Here is a 15,054-nt window from a genome sequence, read left to right as displayed (position 1 = left end):
CCATGGGATTTTCCAGGCAAGAGTACTGGAGTGGGGTGCCAGTTTGTTACAAAAAATTTCAGATAGAGTTCTCATAAACTCGTTTCTTCTATTAACATCTTTTATTAGCATGGTGTTTTGCCACAATGAATGAGCCAGTGTCGATGCATTATTATCAATTAACCTCCATACTTTACTCAGGTGTCCTTAGTCTTTATCTAATGTCCTTTTTCCAGGATCCTATCCAGGATACCACATTACACTTAGTTTTCACATTCTCTCAGGCTTCTCTTGGCTGTACCAATGTGTTTCAGACTTTCCTTGGTTTTGATGACCTTGACAATTTTGAGGAATACTGGTCAAGTGTTTTGTAAAATATCCCTGAACCAGGATTAATCGTGTTTTTCTCACTAGATTAGGATTATGCATTTTTGAAAAGAAGACCACAATCGGTACATACTATCACTGTTGATCTATCATTCTTGACGTTGACCTTGATCAGCCGGCTGAGATATTAATAGTTGACTGCAGTTTCTGCACCATAAAGCTACTCTCCCCCACCTCCACGTCCATCCTGCTGTGTCACTTTTTAATGTACAGAGTCAATAAGGAAGGTACACTGAGCTGGAGGGGGTTTGGAGAAATCCGCTCCCCCGGAGTGCGGCGCAGGGCAGGACAGATCAAGGAAGCCGGTGCGGCGAACCGGTTCTTCCCGACCTTCTGGCGCCTGCTGTAACCTCTCGCAGCCGAGGGCCTGTGGCTTCCTTCCCAGACTGGACCAGAACGACTCACCTGGGGGCGGGGCCGCGTGCACACCACGCCCGACCCCGCCCACCCAGCCCCGCCCCTCCGTGGCGCACGCGGCCCCGCCCCGGGGCACGTTGGGCCTCGGGCCCGGAGTTTTCCGCCCAGTGGGCTCCTCCTCCGGCCCCGCCCTGACGGCCGAGGAGCCTGCGGGTCGCGAGTTCCGCGAGTGCTCCGAGTGTGGAAGTGGGACAAAACTCGAGGCCGGTCGGAGGTGCCGCGCCTAGGACGCCCGGAGAGAGAGCTGCTGCTGCCCGCGTCCCGCTTCTCCCCTCGCGACTCCCCACTGCCCCGTGGCCAGGTGAGTGAGGGTTCTCCGGCTTGAGGGGGCCACGGGACGGGGCGGAGGCAGGGCGCCGCGGCCCCGCCGGGAGGCCCCGGACTGCCCCGCGCCACCTTCAGCCCGGCCTTGCGGCTTCCTGGTTACAAAGGCGCGGGTGTCGGGCTGGTCCCGGACGGGCTTCGTCGGCCTTCCTGCCCAGCTCTGTCAGCGGCTGGGGGCCCTCCTGGGGTGGGCGGTGCACAGGCGGGCCCCCAGTGGCCAGGGCCGCGTGATTGTGCTGCTCCGCTGGGGTCCGGGGCTCAGGGCCTGGGACCCCGTTAACCTGCAACAAGAAGGCGGCTGGCTGGTGTGGGTGGGGATGGCGGTGGCCACGACCTCTCTGACCCCGCTGATTTCTGGAGAGTGTGTGTACCCTTCCGGAAAAGGCTTGTGTTGCGGAGACCTAGGAGGGGTGGCTGCCTTCAGGAACTTTCCTCCGGAACTGGAACGATGGAAATTCCTGGGAGCTGCTGCTGTTGGAGTTGATTTATAAGGCACTTTATTTGAGAGAACTCAGGATCCACCCCAGGTGCTGCGTTCACCTGTGTGTTCACCTTCTCTGCCTGTTCCTTCATCTCAGCCTTGAGCTGCAGTTGCAGGGAGGGATTCTTGACTTGTCTTGCCCCTGAAAAAGTTTTAAGAAATGAGTCTGTTGATTTAACGGAGAGTTGTGCAGTTCTAACTAGTTTGAGACTTTGGGGTGCAGAAGCTTAGCTAGACAGTTCCAGCCCAAGCTGGGAGCAGTTTGCCTGGCACATTTCTGTCCCTTCCCCTCTAAATCAGCGACCTTTCTTTGGCGATTGGATATTTTAGGACAGACCCAGGGTATCTTTGGTAGCCAACCACACTCCCTGCCTTCACTTTGCTCCCCTGCTGCTTTGATCTGGACTTGGAGTGACCCTTCAAGGGATGAGCCTCTGCCCAACCCCCACAGCAGGAACAAAAGCTTAGAGGGCAGTGCCAGGCTGAGTCCAGGCAGGGCGGGTTATCTTGCTCATCCCCCAACTGGCTCTCCTTATGTTCCTTCCTTGTTTCAGTCAGTTGTTGGGGATGCCAGGAGAGTTAGCAGGGCCCCTTCGCACAAGGCACTCTCCTTGCCACAAGGCTCTCCCTGACAGGAGAGACTAGGTGAGGTTGCAGGGCCGTTTGTTGGCCTGGCATGGGAGGCACACTACCTTGGGTCTCCCTTCCAAATCTCGCCTCTTACCAGTCTCTGTGCCTTTGTTTCCTTATCTTTACCATGGGGGTAATAATAATACCTGGAGCTTCCCTGGTGGCTCAGCTGTAAAGAATCTGCCTGCCAGTGCAGGAGACGCAGGTTCTATCCCTGGGTTGGGAAAATCCCCTGGAAAAGGAAATGGCTACCTACTCCAGTATTCTTGCCTTGGAAATCCCATGGACGGAGGAGCCTGGTGGGCTACAGTCCATGAGGTCACAAAGAGCCAAACATGACTTAGCGACTAAATGACAACAGCAACAATAATAATACCTACCTCCCAGGGTTATTGTGAGGATTAAATTAATTAATATACTTAACAACCGTACAGCTCAGTCAATGATCTGAATAGGTGGTGACCGTACTCCTGTGTCCCGGATAGACGTAAAGCTTACAGCAGGGCCTGACACATTAGTATTCATCTGTAAAAAGTCAGTAATAATCATGTTTATTACTCCCTTCATGCAGCTGAAGGTCAGCCTAGTTGAATTGCTCTCCTTCTGGCCTGTTCCTCTGTCTTCGCTCATGCTCTTCTGCCCTCCTTACCCAGTTCTGCCTGTCATTCATCGCCCCTCTAGGAGCCATCCAGGTACCTGGAGCAGGAAGGGGCAAGACTTGCAGCCAGCCCACACAGCCCTCCTCCACTCCTTTAACATCACTTCTCAGTATTTGCCCTGCAGTAGTAATTGTACAGCCAACATCTCTCTGCCCTGTCCTCTGTGTCTGGAGGGTGGGTGGTTATTTCTCACTCATTTCTTGGTCTCGTAGCATCCGAAAAGGACCTTGCCTGATGTTGGTACTCAGCAGGTGTTAGCTAAGTAAAGAGGCAGGCCATGGATATTTGACCTTGGAAGCTAAATTTGGATAGGCAAAAAAAAAGAAAAGTGGGGAGAGTGAGATGGAAATGAGTTCAGACTGAGAGGTGGGCATAGGAACTAGCAGAGAGGTCAAGAGGACGTTCCCTCGGACTCCTTTATGTTACCTGGTCAAGGATTGTTGTCAGGGCTTGTCCTGGATTGCGACACCTAGAAGGCCAAGATTGATTAGTGATGCCTTGGCCATGTGATTTGGGGAGGATGGGTAGCTTGGGATGGTAGGAATGAGAATTGAGCCAGAGTAGGTGAGTGTGGGATTTTCCTGGGTATTCACTGCAAAAAAAAAAAAAAAAGCTGGTGTGGGCAGGAGGTGAATGTAGAAACCAAATCTGTGCTGAGTGCTGGATCTTCGGAGAACCGAGGGCCTTCCTGGATCTCACTCTCTTTCCTGCTGTTTCCTCCCTCTTTTCAGCTGCTGTCTTTTCCCCCCTTAAGCAGTTCCTAGCACTTGCCCCATGGTGGGTACTGGAGGAAGATTCTGTATGTAGGTGTATTTCATAATCGCAGCAAAGTGAATGGATTCAGGTTTCTCTGGATTTTTCTCAACAGCACCTTGTGAGCCAACGGCCTGTAGAACATGAGGAATCTGAGGGATACCTAGATAGGAAAGGTTTTAGGAGAAATGGAGAAACTGAAATTTCTTTGTTGGGAATTTGCATTTTAAAAAGCAGTTGTTGAAATTCAGCGGAGCTTTCTAATAACGCTGAAACCATACCACAGGAGGCCTACTGACCCTGACCCCGGGACCCCGTGAAATGAAGGTCTGATGTCATGTGGTGGTTTGGGAGGATCCTGACAGTGTGGCGTGAATAGTGACTCAAACCACAGCTGACTTTGCTCCTGATGTGAGAAAGTAACAGGGGTGGGGCAATGGAGGGGTGAGGAGGCAGAGTTCCCATCTGTGATGGGTATCCTGGGACAAGCCACATAGCCACACAGGGTCCCAGTGTTGTGGGTAGTAAAATGGTTGTTTGCAGAATCTGGTGAGAAGATGTTTGCAAAGGGGGCTTGAGATCAGTTAGAGGGTGGCGATGGCAGTGTTGATATCTTGGGTTGCTGCGAAGAATCTTGAAGCTGGGTTTGGAGTGTGTGGGTGGTAGGTAGCTGACTCCTGGTTCTATGATCTCTGAGTTCTAGTCTTCCAGGGGCTTATGGTCCTGAAGGTGCCACTGCCTTAGCAGGAAGAAGGGGGAGGAATGACTCCTGAAATGAAGGGAAGTCAGGTGCCTGGAGCCTCTTACACCTGTAGCATGGGCAGAGACTGGCTTGGAGGGCAATGAGTGAGGGACGAAGAGAAACTCAGAGCTGATGACAGGGAGGTGGAGGTTAAGCCTGGGGATGGCATCCTTGGGGAAAAGGGTGTGTCTGTGAGGGGTCTGGTGACAGCCGACTGAGCTTGCTGTGTTCACCTAAAAGGTCATGGCTATTTTAGAAAGCTAGTGACAAGGATGTTGCTGTTGAACTCATAGTTAGTGAGGACCCACTGTTTGCCAGCCCTGTACTGTGAGCACAAAAGCAGAGGCCACCCCCACCCACCCTAGGTTGTCCCTGGCTGTTTTGTAGTACAGATGTAAAGTAATTTTTTCAACCTTTCCCTTATTGCTGGGTATGCAGGCTATGGACTATTTTTATAGTTTGATACAGTGTTGGAGTGAATAGTCTGTGCATTCTCAGTTGCTTCGGTTGTGTCCCACTCTTTGCAACCCTAGGGACTGTAGCCCGCTAGGGTCCTCTGTCTGTGGAATTCTTCAGACAAGAATGCTGGAGTGGGTTGCCATGCCTTCCTCCAGGGGATCTTCCTAACCCAGAGATCAAACCTGGGTCTCCTGCATTACAGGCAAATTCTTTACCACTGAGCCACCGGTAGGAATCTTTATAAGGAAGAGTTAACACTTTATAATATTAAGTCTTCCAAATCAAGTACAGATTACAGGCCTTGTGATATAGAATGTCTTCATTAGATACTAAGAATAGGATTCTAATTGGATACGCTGGAGGTATATATCTCATAAAATATGTTATATAATTTGGAAATTATTTGTAATATTTTTAAAAAAATTCTTTCTACTTTTTTGGTCATTAATTTTTGGTCATTAACCTTTATTGTTACTCATTTCTTTTTGCTTATTTCATTGCTCTAGTTTTCACGTCTAAATTGGTTCATTTATTTTTAGTTTTTTAATTTAAAAATTACATAGAGCTCAGCATTTTCTTCTGAGTACCAGTCTAGCCAGTGGGCTTTTATATGAAATGCTCATCTTTCCATTGCTTCCTAGTACTCTGTAGATCAGCTCTGATCCAAGGACTTTTTAGAAGGCAGCATCTTTAATTTCTGAGGAAGTTTTGGGGGTCTGATCATATTTTAATGTTGGCTGCTAGGTCTCTCGGCTTCCTCGATGGCTCAGCTGCCAGTGCACGAGATGCGAGAGATGCATGTTTAATCCCTAGATCGGGAAGATTCCCTGTATGAAATGGCAACCTGCTCTAGTATTCTTCCCTGGAAAATTCCGTGGACAGAGTAGCCTGGCGGGCCGCAGTCCATGGGTCGCAGAGTTGATGCAACTGAGCATACAGACACAGTTCCGTTGAGTGAAGGTGCTTGGCAGAATCTCTTGTGGGGCTGTATTAAGATTTTCTTTGTGGCCAGCTACATGATCAACCTGAAAAACTTACATGACACGTATTCTGTGTGGCACACAGACGTCAGATATTTCTGTGATCTTGAGGGTGCCCTCTGCATCCTTGCTTATTGAATCTTTTTTTTTTTTTTTTGAGTCAAACTCAACTTACATTTGCTCTGGATTTGTGAATTTGGCGTGCACGTCTGGTGTATACAGCTTTATCAAGCTTATCTTTGTGGATTGTTGCGACGGCAGCGTCAGTCGTATCCAACTTTGTGTGACCCCATAGACGGCAGCCCACCAGGCTCCTCCATCCCTGGGATTCTCCAGGCAAGAACACTGGAGTGGGTTGCCATTTCCTTCTCCAGTGCATGAAAGTGAAAAGTGAAAAGGAAGTCACTCAGTCGTGTCTGACTCTTAGCGACCCCATGGACTGCAGCCCACCAGGCTCCTCCGTCCATGGGATTGTACCTTGTGTCATTTGTTACTTATTCTGTACCTTTGGCCTTAAATTCCATATTATCTATTTTAGGAGCATATGTTGTCAGTAATCTGGGAGAATTCCTTCTTTGTAGTCCTGAAGTTAGTAATTAAATGCATTTTATAGGACAGTAAGTAAAAGGCTCAGAAATTTGGAAGCAAGCATCAGTCAGGCAGGGGGTAAGCCACATCCTCTAGTTTCCACTCAGGCTTATGCAGAGTAGGTAGTAATCAGGCTGGCTCTGCCTGCTTCTTAGACTCGTGGTGACTGTGAGCTTCCCCCTTCTTGTCTGTCCCAGTGGTCCCCCATGATAGCCAGGTTTTAGGAGGGATGGAAAAAAGGAGGTCAGTTCGCAAAACCCAGGGATGGACCTCTGACTTTGTGGTTGGTTCCTCCCCCATCCCATAGGTCCAAGTAGATGGCTGTCACTCACAGATATATTTCCTTCCTCATCTACAGCAGCAAAACAGACTCTCTGTTCCCCAAGGGATATTACAAAATAATACACAAAAATGTCCCAAGACCAAATGTCAGCTGTAAAGTCTTGGGCCCCAAGTTTTACAGTCTTTTCTGTGCTTGTGTTTTAAGTCATGTAAACTATTTCTTGGAACTAGAATGGCCTAAGCCTTGTTGTACCATGAAATCCTAGTGAGTAGTTTTCCAAGTCCTGTGTTTCCAGATAAAGGCAAATGGCTGAGAAGTGGCTGGAAAAAGCCCTCAGTCTGCAGAGGCAGGGTTATTGGAAAGTTCTCAACATGGTTTTAATATTAATATTTCCACTTCTGGTTTTTCTCCATGCTGATCTAATATGTCTTTGCCTTAATTTTCAACTTTTCTTTTCCTTTTTTTTTTTTTAAAAGTGTTTCTCTTGTAATCAGCACGTGACTGGGGTTGAGAGGAGATGGCAGGAGGCAGTGATAATCACAACAAACCGCATTTGGTCATTTCTGTCTTTGTAGAGAATGCAGACTGCTCACATGCCAGATAGTCTTGATTGTATTTCTTGCGTCTTGTGGTCTGTTTACTATTTATTACACTTGGATGTTGTTTCTTTCCTACTTTCTGCAGTCTTGGTTGAGTTTCTCATCGTTCCTCTTCCTCACTCACCTGCATCAGGATTCAGGTCTGGCCATGATTTAACAGGAGGTTCCCTCTCCCTCTATCTCCAGAAATTAGAGTCCAGAGTTAGTAAGTGCCTGTTCCATGAGGTTGTCCAGGCACCAGACTCCTTAGGCGCAGTTGCTCCTGGTGTTCTTCAGGGCTTTGGTTCTCAAACTTGAGCACATTTATGAATAATCTGGAAGGTTTGTTAAAACACAGATTCCTGGGCCCCATCCCTAAGGGCTCTGATTTAGGGGGTCTGTGGTGAGGCCCAAGAAGTTTCCTTTCTAACGGCATTCAGGCTGTGCTGATGCGGCCAGTCTGGGGACCATAGTGCTGCTCTGGCTTCCCTTACCTGCGAGGCCCAGGACAGCTGACTTCCCGATAGAGTCCTGCCTTGCTGTCAGGAAGCTCGGAAGCATAGTCCTAATTTGGGGCTGCCATGTGCCAGGCTGCTGGTAGTGTTCTGTTGTGGGAGCGAGATGGGCAGATGGTTGAGGGGGGACCACCAGAAGTTTCTGGAACACCACCCACTGCTGTCCTGTCTGAAACTACTACTGTGCTTGCCAGTTTTGCCATTTTCTAAGCCAGCCTTCCTCAGGTTGGGAAATAAGAATGGGATCTCATGACAGAGGCAGGCCAGCAGGCAGTGCAGAGGAGGCAGCGGCTGAGCCAGTGGGCTGCTGACTAAGCAGGCAGGTTGCTGCTGCTGCTTTGCTGAGGCTCTGAGGGTCACCACTGCTTCCAGGCCATTCCCAGTGGTCGGGTTTGGCAGCCATGCTTTCTGCATGTGGATCTACCTTAGAGGGCCTAGGGATGTGGGGGCAGGTGTCCCTCCAAGACCAGCTTTAGGACAGAGAGTATCTTACTGTGCTTTCTTCTCCTGCCTCAACTCCAGGTGTAACACATCAGTAACTTATTTCTGGGAAAGCGTGGGGACAGAGGCCATTTGAACCCTGAGCTGAGTTGGGCTGATGGTCAGTGCAGCTCCTGATACCCCAGAGAGATCAAAACAAGCGGCTGCCAATCCCTGCTCTCTGCTCTTGTTAACTCATAGGCAAGAACCTGGGGAGAAGCTGTGTCACAGAGGCTTCCCTGGGCAGAGGACACTTTCTCTGTGACTTGATGGCATGGGGCTTTATTTGTAGGCAGCAGGGTCACCTTCTTATTCTGTCTTTCCCAGGACAGGTTTCACATTGCCAAGTCCATTCTCCAGCCCAGGAAGGTGGAGTAGAACCCAGCAGTGTGAGTGGAGGGGAGCCAGCCTGGGCCTGGATGCATTGGCCTGGAGGTCAAGAAACATGAGTTGAGTCTTTGCCCCGCCCCAGCCAATGGTGAGAGCCTAGGCAGGCTTTGCTCTCCAGGCCTCAGCTCCCACCTAAGTAAAATAAGCCAGTGGAGTCAAAGGGTCTCCTAAAGGCCCCTTCCAGCTCTGATGTTGTAGGATTCCCGTGTAATCCCAAAGCTAGCATGCTGGGAACTGACTTTATTCCCCAGTGATGTCTTTCTGAGCCTGCTTGCTCATGTTCAGCCGCTTGGTCAGGCCTGGACACTGGCCTGTGGCTACTCTCCTAGCTTGCTGTACCCGGAGCTTCTCCAGGTAGGGCCACCCTAGGTGCCAGCCTTCGGCGGGGAGGCAGAGTCGGAGGCCCTGCTTGCCTAATGATTGACGTGTGCTCCAGCTATTCTTGATTCATGGGTGTGTGTGGGGGAGTTGAATGTCTAAGAGCACCTTCTGTGGGCTTTCCATTCAGTGCTTGGGAAAGGATGGTCTAGGTTGGTGGGGTGCTGCCCTGGGGTCCCTTGATCGCATCTGGGGCTTGATGACCTCATGACCCACACCTCGAAGGTGAGGCAGTGCCCGGCAGAGTCAGGAACGTTCGGACGCCTCTTACATCACTTAAGGTCCGGCCTTTTCGTAGGAGGGAGAGAAAGAATGTTGTAGATGAGTTCTCTCTGCCCCCAGGATTCCTGGAGCCTCCATACCAAAGATGTCATTGGGACAGGTGCCACCAGGGTGTGAAAGAGATACAGTCAGGATCCACTGATGTCCTGTCAGGAACCTCGCAGTGCCCTGCCTGTGCTAACTGGTGAAGGAGGAGAGAAGAGGCCTGTCCTACAGCTGCGGACTGACTCTCTCTCTGGGAGGCCTAAAAAAAATAATTCTGGCCCTGGCACACATCAGGTGTGTGATCCTTGCTTGTCAAGAACCATCTCTGAGCTGTAGTCCCCTTGAGGTGATAGTACCTGTCTTGTAGGATCGTTGTGAAGGTTAATGAGGTGATGAAATGATATGTGTTCCTTGAGTAGGAAATGGCAACCCACTCCAGTGTTCTTGCCTGGAGAATCCCACGGACAGAGGAGCCTGTGGGCTACAATCCATAGGGTCGCAGAGAATCAGATATGACTGAAGCGACTTAGGTACTGGAAAGAGGGGCGTATTATTAAACACTAGAGGACGTAGAAAACATTTTAGGCCAAGTGCTGGTAAGTTCTAGAAAGAGAGGTGATCGTTGTGGGTGGAGAGATCAGGGTGGGTTTCCTGAAAGAAGCGGGCCTCCATCTGGCTTAAAGGAAAAGGCAGAATTGACTTAGGTTTAAGGAGGGCAGACAGAGGAGCAAAGGAGGCAGGAAGCAGACTAGGGAGAGAGAAGACTGAGCAGAAGTCCTGAAGATGGAAAATGCTGAGGTCCTGGCTTGACTGAGCTGTGGACATGCATTTCCTGCTTTCTTGCGATCACATGGAGACCTCCAGGGACCTTCCATTTTCTTGCCATGGCACAGCCCAGGGCTGCTTGGCAGGTCTTAGGGTTCCACCTGCACATCAGTCAGGCCCAGCTGAGATCTAAAAGAGCATCTCCTCCTCCAGTGTGATCTGTAGGCTCTGGTGGGGATTTCTTTTCATTTTCCAGCTGAACAAGGATGGCTGAGGACTCGGTCACCGTTAGAAGAGCCGCCCTTGAGAAGTGCTATTTGAAGGAGAGGTTTCTGGGGCTTCTAGGCAGGGCGGGGTGCTCCGCTGTTTGGAGCTGAAATAGATACTCTCTCTGGTCTTTGAGGGTTGAAGGGACCAGGCCTTTCCAAAGGCATTTGAACAGGCCCAGGTCTGTAGAAAGCCCGGGGACTCCCTGCTGCCTTTTGATGTTTCGTCTTGTCCTCCACCCCTCTCCCCCAGTTTGTTGTGACAGGATCTGTGACTGACTTGCATATGAGGGTGAGGTGGTTGATCGCATCTTACCTAGCAGGGCCCGGGTGAACATCTGTGCCTTGCATTACAAATACAGGCGCCTGCGGGGACAGCCCTGCCGGGGACAGCGGGCAGCCGAGGCAGGCATCCCTGGATGAAGGGGCAGCTGCCACAGCCCTAGCTGTGTGCCGCCACGTGGCTCCCGGTGTCCAGGTCTCCTCTTTTTCTATTTAAAACAAAATTTAAGTTGGAGAGACTCTTTTGCAGCCCCGCCCCTCTCCTCCCCACAACAAAATTACAGAACCTCCAAAGAGCCCCAGGTCTTGGGCAGCACAAGTTGACAACCACGGATCCCTCGCAGGCTCACTCATTTCACAGATGAGGAGAGATGCCCAGGGGAGCCTTGGGTTCGCCAGGGCCCATCGGAGAGAAGTGGGTTTCCTAAACACGTGTCCTCTCTGCTTCCAAAGGGCCCTTTCCTGATTCTCAACCTTAATCTCCATTCTGCCTGGGAGTGGCTCTTATATACTCGGTGAGTGTTTCTGTGACTACTCTTTTGTGTTTATCTCTCCAGCTAAAGGAGAAGGCAGTGGCACCCCACTCCAGTACGCTTGCCTGGAAAATCCCATGGACAGAGGAGCCTGGAAGGCTGCAGTCCATGGGGTCACTAGGAGTCGGACTTGACTGAGCAACTTCACTTTCACTCTGATGCATTGGAGAAGGAAATAGCAACCCACTCCAGTGTTCTTGCCTGGAGAATCCCAGGGATGGGGGAGCCTGGTGGGCTGCTGTCTATGGGGTTGCACTGAGTCGGACACGACTGAAGCGACTTAGCAGCAGCAGCAGCTCCAGCTAGAGGGAAAGCCGAGTGCAGGCCAGAACTCTGTTTTTTAACTCCTGTCCTCAGGGGAGTCTAGCCCCGGCATTGGTGCCTCTTTGAGCCCAGAGGTAAAATCAGTGTGAAACTAATGAAACTTAGGGCTTCCCCGGTGGCTCAGACGGTAAAGAATCTGCCTGCAATGCAGGAGACCTGGGTTCCATTCCTGGGTAGGGAAGATCCCCTGGAGAAGGGAATGGCTACCCACTCCAGTATCCTTGCCTGGAGAATTCCATGGACAGAGGAGCCTGGTGGGCATACAGTCCTTAGTTGAAGCCTCCCAACCCCCACACCCTAGTCATTTGCGTGTGGTCTCTCCAAGGCTGTGGGAGAGGCCCTGGCAGTGAATTTACTAAGTCATATGGTTTTGTAGAATTTGCAAAAAAAAAAAAAAAAAGCTTTCTGTTTCTGGCATCTTAAAAAGGGCCTCTAAAATTATATAGGCTTCAGGCTCCATTGAACCTGAGCCTCCCCAGCTAGAGATGCTGTGAAAAATCAGCGACTGGCTGCGGTCCCGCCTTTGGACAGTGGGCCCCTGGCTTGGAGGCAGGAGTGGAAGGGTCCTGAACCAGCCCTGGGAGGATCTTGCTCTGTTACCTTGCCCTGTCACTTCCCCTCTCTGGTTGTCAGTTTCTCCATTTGTGAAATAGGAGTCAAGGTTGGGTGGGCAGGAATGCACTGAGTCATCTCTAGGCTGAATGACCTCTGGTATTCCAGTTGCTTGGTCCTGGCTGGTTGGGTGTGTTCACCTACCCCACCCACCCAAGCATCACACTGCCCACATTTTCCCTCCCAGGAGCATTTGCATGGCTGGCTGGGTGTGTCTGGCTGGCCATACAGAACCTACTCACAAGCCCCAGGTCTCACCATGGTGACTCTGTTGACTGATAATACAAGCAAGCAAAGTTTTATTGAGTGAGCTCTTATTCCCAGACATGTAGGAGACACACGCACCTGGGCCTTCCCTTCTTGGTGGAATGGTTTTTCCTGTGGTCTTGGGGGTTTATTGCTGCTTCTGCTGAGTGAGTTCAAACTGTGCACTGATCTCTTATACAAAGGGAGCCTTTTCAAAGAGCACACCATGGAAGGATCTGGAGGGAAGGAGAGAAGCAGTGGTCTCTGTAGAACTTGCTTTCTATTGCTGCTGTAGCAAAATATCCATATTTAGGGGCTTAATACCACACTGCCTTTTTTTTTTTTTAAATAACCATTTTTAGGTGTCTGGTGGTATTAAGTTGTTGTTTTTGTTCAGTCACTAAGTCATGTCTGACTCTCTGTGACTCTTTCATAGACACCATAGACTGCAGCACACCAGGCTTCTCTGTCCTCCACTATTTCCCAGAGTTTGCTCAAATTCATGTCCACTGAGTTGGTGATGCCATCCAACTATCTCATCCTCTGTCATGACCTTTTCCTTCTGCCTTCAGTCTTTGCCAGCATCAGAGTCTTTTCCAGTGAATTGGCTGTTTGCATTAGGTGGCTGGAGTATTGGAGCTTCAACCACAGTCCTTCCAATAAATATTCAGGGTTGATTTCCTTTAGGGTTGACTGGTTTAATTTCCTTGCAGTGCAAGGGACTCTCAAGAGTCTTCTCCAGCACAATTGGAAAGCATTATTGTACAAGCATCACCACCATCTGTCTCCAAAACTTTTCATCTTCCCAAACAAACTCTCTGCCCATTAAACATTAACCCCCAATCCCTCAGCTCCTGGCATCACTGTTTCACCTTGTCTCTGAATCAGACTGCTCTGCTTGCCTTGCTTAAGTGGCACATCGGACTCAGTCCCTTCAGCGTGTCCAGCTCTGTGACCCGGTGGACTGTAGCCCGCCAGGCTTCTCTGCCCGTGGGATTTCCCAGGCAAGATCCTGGAGTGGTTGCCATTTCCTTCTCTGGGGGTCTTCCCAACCCAGGGATTGAACCTGTGTCTCTTGAGTCTCCTGCATTGGCAGGTGGAGTCTTTACCGCTGGTGCCACCTGGGAAGCCCCCTCACATAAGCAGAATCATAGAATATCTTTTGTGACTGGTTTATTTCATTCAGCGTAATAACCTCAAGATTCGTCCATATTCTAGCATGGGTCAGAATTTCCTTCCTTTTAAGGCGAAATGCTGTTTTGTTATGTATATACCACGTTTAGTTTATCCTTTGATCTGTTGATGGACGTTTGGGTTATTTCCACGTTTTGACTGTTGTGAATAACAACTGCTGTGAACATGGGAACATTGGTGGACAGTGCTTTCAGTTCTTCTGGGCACATTTACAGAAATGGAATTGCTAGGTTATGTGTTTAATTTCTTGAGGCGCTGCCCTACTGTTTGCCGCTGCGACTGCACCATTTTAGCACACGACCTTTCTGTTGTAGTTTTGTCTCATGGGTCTCCTGGTGTTTGTTGGCAGGATTACATCTTTTCTGGAAGCTCTGGAGGAGGATCTGCTTCCTTGTCTTTTCCAGCTTCTACAGGCCATCTGCATCCTTTGACTCCTTATCTTTCTTTTCATCTTTACCATAGCTAGGAAAGGACTCATAGGCCCGCCTGGATAATCTAGGGTATGTCCCCCATCTCAAGGTTTGTAGCCTATCTGCAAACCCCTTTGTCGTTTAGGGCAACATAGTCACAGATTTTGGGGGGTCAGGATGCGAATCTCTGTTGGGGATATTTTTGACAGGCCTAATCCAGAAACTTCATGGTGCCTTGATCATAGGCTTTGAAAAGCCCTCCTTTCTTTCCCTTCCAGCCTTGTCTTGAACCATCTGTGACCATAATGATTGCTTAGGAACCCCCCTCGCTGTGTGGGCTGGATACCTAGTAGACACTACGTAAGTTGGGATGTCTCTTCAGGACCTTTGATGACCCTTTCCCCCCCTCTCCAAACTTCAGAGCCTGTCCTCTTTCGCCACTTGGAATGGTACAACCCAGGTTGAATTGGTGACAGAGCACAGAAAACGGTCCCTATTTTACAAAACTCTTCCCTGTTCTTACTTCATTCAGTCCTCACAGTAACACCAAAGTAAGTCGGCAGGTCATATTTCTGCAGATAGCGTAGAAGTTCAGAGAAGTTAAGTTGTTCTGAAAATGTCATACAGCGTATGGTGAAGTTAGGACCTAGACCCTAGCTACCAAGCTAATGCTTCTTAGGGAGTAAGTTAAGATTAACTGAGCACCCACTGTATGCTAATAAGCTACATGCATAAGCTTTAAATGCATGTATCAGTGCAGCAGACCCTCATGGCCACATAGTAAGATGAATGTGCCTTCCCTGGCTTTTAAGGAGAAAGGCTCAGAAAGGTCAAGCCACATGGCCAAGCTCACACAGCCAGCAAGTTTAGAACTAATGTCACTGGACCGTGTTTTCACCCTGGTTGCCCAGCAGCTGTGTTAGAAGATGGTATCAGGGCTGTGTGGGCCACGGGTAAAGTCCATATGGCAGAGCTGAGGAGCCTCTTACGACTGTCCTGTGACGTTGGTGGCTTGACAGGGGAGTGTGGGTTGTGCACAGATGGAAGAGAGAGTAATCGGAGGTGGTAGAAGAATCTGCGGAGGACCTGGGGTTGAATGTTACGAGACCTAGTGTTGGTGATGCTTAGGCTG

At 49.8% G+C, this 15,054-nt stretch overlaps 1 protein-coding gene across 4 annotated transcripts in view; it reads left to right on the top strand.

Moving 5' to 3' along the window:
* Positions 1–834: 834 nt before the first annotated feature.
* ANXA11 (annexin A11) overlaps positions 835–15,054 on the top strand; it is a 42,381-nt gene continuing 28,161 nt past the window's right edge. Inside the window, exon 1 of one of the 4 annotated variants that reach the window (XM_040242576.1) lies at positions 835–1,084. The gene's annotated coding sequence lies outside the window, so the exon portion shown is untranslated. Of the gene's footprint in view, positions 1,085–7,557; positions 9,585–15,054 lie in introns of those variants that run through there. The other 3 variants (XM_040242575.1, XM_040242578.1, XM_040242577.1) reach the window with 3 other exon arrangements.

Source organism: Oryx dammah, unplaced genomic scaffold (assembly GCF_014754425.2).
Source record: "Oryx dammah isolate SB20612 unplaced genomic scaffold, SCBI_Odam_1.1 HiC_scaffold_6, whole genome shotgun sequence".
Lineage (NCBI taxonomy): Eukaryota > Metazoa > Chordata > Mammalia > Artiodactyla > Bovidae > Oryx > Oryx dammah.
Note: the sequence above shows the minus strand (reverse complement) of the source record. Positions and strands in the feature narration are given on the sequence as shown.